The sequence below is a fragment of the Gracilinanus agilis genome, chromosome 1 (genome assembly GCF_016433145.1).
Source record: "Gracilinanus agilis isolate LMUSP501 chromosome 1, AgileGrace, whole genome shotgun sequence".
Classification (NCBI taxonomy): domain Eukaryota; kingdom Metazoa; phylum Chordata; class Mammalia; order Didelphimorphia; family Didelphidae; genus Gracilinanus; species Gracilinanus agilis.
The window spans coordinates 783,963,250-783,968,318 of NC_058130.1; positions in this window are offsets into that span (position 1 = coordinate 783,963,250).

Genomic DNA, 5,069 nt, shown 5'->3' on the forward strand with positions numbered 1-5,069 from the left:
TACCGGCCATCTGGGTGGGCTGGACCCTCTCTGGTCTTCTGTTACCAGCCCCCAAGGAGGGGGGCCTCGAGTGCCAAGCCGGCTGGGCCAGTCGTGCCAGAGCCCTTCCCCATGATCAGCGCCTTGGGCGTTTGACCTGGAGATGAACAGGCGAGGGCAGAGCCTTCTCAGTGTTATTGCCAGTGGCTTTATTTTCAAGAAGAGGCCTCTTAGCCAGCCCTCCAAGTGCCTTCAGCAGTCGAAGACAGGAAGTCCAGGGGCAGATTCGAAGCCTTCTGGAGGATCGGGGGCAGCGAGCAGGCACATGACTGGGGCCACAGTTTGTGGAATGGCCCCAGCATGAACCAGCAACGTCCTGGAATGGGAGAAGATGCCTGGCCTATGGCCTATCCCAGGAAGAAAGGGTCCAGGGGGGCTTTTTAGGAAAAACGGGGAGAGGAGCCTGGCCCTGCCCACCTCTTGTTGCCCATCTGGCTCAGCCTGAAATCATGAACTGCTCACTGCCCTCTGGTAGGCCTCGCTTCCCCCATGGGTGGGCTGGAGTCGAGGATCCCAGTGTGGAAAGGACCTTAGGCACCATGTAGTCAGCCTTTACTCGAGCGGGAATCTTGTCCACCATGCAGGCTCCAGGGATGGAGGCTCCCAGAGTCCTCCTATAAAGGCCGAACGATGTGTTTGGATCATCAGAGTTCCAAGGCCCTTTCAACTCCAGACCCAGCATCCAGGCCCACGTGGCTCCGAGTTTGGTGCTGGGCCTCCTCGGGCTCATCCAGGCTCTGCTCCAACCTTCTGATGATGGGGAGCTCCAGGCCATGCTCACATGGCGTATGTCCCAGAGTGGAGCATCGGCTGGGATTGCTGAGGAAAAGCAGACAGCCTGCCGGAGGGCTAGCTCCGTGGAAAGCGAGAAGAGCCGAGCAAGCCCACCCACTGGTGCCCCGTCTCCTACATGAGGCCAGGCCTGGCTCCCGTGGCTGATTTCCTCTGGCCTTCACTTCTGAGGCCTCTCAACAGGCATGCCCAGAGCTGTGTCTTCCCCTCCTCCGTGGGTCACTCGGCATTCGGGCATCTGGAACAACCCAGGAACAGCTGATAGGATGACCTGAGAAAGAAGGTCCCGGAGTGCTTGGCAGTTACTTGCCTCATGTGGACTGGTTTAGCGGGCTCTTCTTGGGCTCCAATATGTGGGTCACGCCTCATCCCACACGGACCGCTTGTGTCCGAGAGGCCCGTCTTCTCCCTGTCCTCCTCGGGCCCGAGGGAGCAGCCCACACAGTCGGGACCACCTTGACCGCTGCGGCATAGGAAGAAGGCAGAGGGAAGGCTGTTTGCAAGGCCTCGTGGCCACCATTAGTGTAGCTTACAGTTCAGTATGGAGGGACCTGGGCTCTCATCGGGCTAGACCCCCTGGTCCCGGGAAGACGGGCAGGTTGAGGCTGGGGCTGTGCCCAGACCTTCCCCCAGGAGCCTTTGGTGGGCTGGCCTGGGAACCCTCCCTGCCATCCTGGCTCAGTGGCTCTCCAGGGGCCAGCCCGCTCAACCTGCCCCATCGATGCTGCGGCCGCGGCATCTCCACCAGCACGCCACGGAGCCATAGATTGGAAGCTGTTTGGCCGCTCGATGCCCCCAGCGGCCGGCTGGGCCTGAGCCTGAGGGTCTCCACGCCGCCTGGCTGGGGTCGGCTCTCCCGGCCCAGTGCCAAGCAGGCAGTCAGAACCGCTCTGCACGGCAGCCTCTCTCCGGCAGAGAAGAATGATTAAGTATTATTAGCGTCTATTTTTAAAAGTAAGTGGGTTGGGAGCCTGAGCTGCAAATGTCAGCTCCTCGTGCAGAAATAGCGAGCGAGAGCCGGGAGCCAGGGGCCCCCCCCAGCATTCCCTCTGGGGGGGGGTAAGGCACAGCCCACCTGGATGCCGCCCTCTGCAGGCTGGGAGCTGGGAGGGGAGCCCACTCGGGTGGCCACGGTGACCCGCCTCAGAGAGCGGCTCCCCTTCCCTCTCCTGAGCCCAGAGTCAGGGTGGCAGGCGAGGGACGAGCCCGCACTCAGGCCCAGGGCCCAGCGCCCCCCAGTTAGCCGAGACGGTCAGGGAGATCCCTCGAGCCCCCCCAGGGTCCCTTCTCTCTGGCAATGCCCGGCCAGAAGCGTCGTACCTGCACATGCTGAAGGAGGCCGTAGACGAGCCGAGTGTGGATGCAGAGGAAGGAAGCCGGGATGGAGAGTGGCCTGAAGATGAGGACGTGCAGCCCTGGGAAGGGGCTGCCAGAACTCGGGCCAGCCTGGGGGTGACGGGAGACGTTTCGGCTTGAGGCAGGAGAAAATGCCTGACGATGAAGAAGGCGCAGAGGTGGCTGCGCAGGCCCTGGCTGGCAGTCGTGGCGCCCCACCGATGGGGACCTTAGTGCCCAGGCTGGAGAGTGACCCGACAGAGGCCTTCCCCCCCAAGGGCCGGCTAGGTGTCCTGGGCTCCCTCCCCAAACACCGAGTCAGTATTCACGGGGGCCCTGGAGCCAGCCTCGGGAGAAGCTCAAATGAAGCCAGGCCGGGCGTGCTCAGAGACTGCCTTTCCGTTTGGCCCTGCAGGAGGAGCCAGCCTCCATTCCTGCCTCCATTCCTGCCTCCATTCCTCTCGGAAACCCAACCCAAGTGATGGTGCGGCAGCCACCGGCCCAGGCCGGGGCGGCCCAGGGCCTTCTCGTTCCAGCTTTCTCTTGGGCAGCCCCTTCCCCCGTCCCCCAATCCCCAATAAAATGAGGAGGGGGCACTCTGTGGGCCCCAGGCCTTTCCCAGCTTGGCCATGCCTTGGCCCTGGAGCAAGGCAGTATTTTTGGCCAATAGACCCCCCTTTCTCCTTTAGTTAATGGAGGCTGCTCCTTGCTACCCTGCTATTTATTGGCCGACACTCTGCCTATGTTTGCATGTATCCTGGCTAGAGCATGGGGTGATGCCCTAAGGCGGCCAGCTCTCCTTTCTGGGGTGCTGCTTTGGGGTTCCCAAAGAGCCTTTCTTCCCCCCCCCCCACTCCACACCAGGAGTCCCCGTGGGACCCAGTGAGAGGCTCACTGCCCCCTTTTCAAGTCACTACTAGCCTGAGAGACCTCTGAGCGGGGCTCCCCCTGCAGCCACAGCCACACTGTCTGGTGGGTCTCACTTTTGGGAGAGCCGCCATCCAAACCAAAGGAAAGGGAGCTGCGCCGCCATTCGGAGCGTGTTGGCACAAAGTATTAATAAATGGGAATATGAGACCCGGCCCTTGGGTTTGGGCGTCTTCAGTTCCTTGGGGGGAGCCAGGACTCTAGGGGCCAGGGGAGTGCCGAGCAGAGAGGCTCCTGGGGAGGGAAGCCTGCTTGCGAAGGTCTTCCTCGTGGGGTGGGAAATGAGGGAGAGCCCATCTTCCTCCAGATGGGGGTGGTTTGTTTGGGCTCCCATGTATGTCACTTGGGGCAGAGAATCTGCCAGACCCCACCAGGAGGAGATCAAGCACGGAACTCTGGCAGTCTTAGCTGGGAAGCCCCTCGGCAGAGGGGTGGGGGTGCTGGGGGACTCCTGGCAGGGGCTGAAGGGACTAAGAATCTGCATGGGGAGCCAGGCTGAGCCTGGGAGAGGAGGAGAGAGAGAGGGAAAGAAAGAGAAATAATCCCTGACCTTTTCCCGAGAAGAGTCATTGCTCCCTGACTGAAAGGGTACTTTGGGGTTTACAAAACACTTAAAAAATCAAATCTTCTTTGATCCTTGGCCAAGAGAGGTGGAACGGCCATTTTCTTCTCTTTCCATTATACAGATAAAGAAACTGAGGCTCAGATCAGGACAGTTAATAAGTGGTGAGCCTTGGACTCCACGAGTTCTGAATTGAGTCCAGAAATCCATGGTGACTCTCCAAGACAGCATTTTGGAAGCACCTTGTATGTTCCAGGCACTGGGGAAAGCCCCCCCAAAACCCAATTCTGGCCTGGAGAAGTGTGCAATCTATTTTGGGGGGTCCAAGCCTCATCTTTTTCACCCCAATTACACAAACATCTAAGAACCTTCTGTTTGCAAATCCTTTTTCCAGGGCTGTAGAGGAATCTTTGTTCTCCTCTTGGAGTGTTTGCAGCTGAAGTGGGGGGACGGGAGTGATCCAGAAGGGTTTCCTGGACTAGAAACTGGCCTTTGAAGCATGTACAAGTGGGGGCCAGGAGTGATGGGGCCAATGTGGTTAGAGCAGGGAGGAGCCCCAGACGGTTTTATTGAGGAGAGCAAAAGCTTGGAATCTAGGTTGGGGCTAGATTGTGGAGGGCCTCAGATGCTCACTTCAGGGATCTGGGCCTGGGCAGAGTGGAGTGGGGCGATCTGTGCTGGGCCTGGGCTCCTCTCTGATGGTCTTCCTGGTCCATGAGCTTTTACTAAGTGCCTACTACGCACCAGGCACTGTGCTAGGCACCAAGGATACCAAGAAGAAAGCTGGTCTTTTCCATGAAGAAAGGAGCTCAGTCTAATGGAGGAGACACCATACAAGCAACTACGTACAAGTAAAGTATAGACAGGAGAAACTGGACAGTCTGAGAGAGAAGGCAGTAGCATTCAGGGGGATGAGAAAAGGCTCCTTGAGGAAGGTGGGACTCAAAGGACCAGAGGGGGGAACGTCACAGGCCAGAAGGATCACCAATGAACATGCCCTCGGGAGACGGAGTGTCTTGTTTGAGCCACTACAAGGTACCTCGTACCACCGCCCGGAAGGGTGAGGGTGTGTGTGCAACGGGGAATGTGTAAGGAGTCAGAAGGTCCTTTGAGAAGATCAGGTTGACAGTTCAGTTCTCAGCAGAGAGGATGGGAGGAAGGGGAGCCATGGGAAGTTAGAGGAGGGAAGAGAAGGTTTCGAAGAGCAGCTGTGGGGAATCACAGGGAGGGGTAAAAGGATTGCCTTGCAGTGGGGAGCGCTCAGTTGAGGTTGGGTAGCCGAAGTTTGGAGTGGATCCAGCCAACACGGTTCGGTGTTCTCCTGAGTCTGAAGGCAGTGGTTGAGGGGGCCATCCAAGGCTGAGACTTATTAGTAAGATCAGTGATAGAATAAGGGGACAAAGTAGAATTGAAC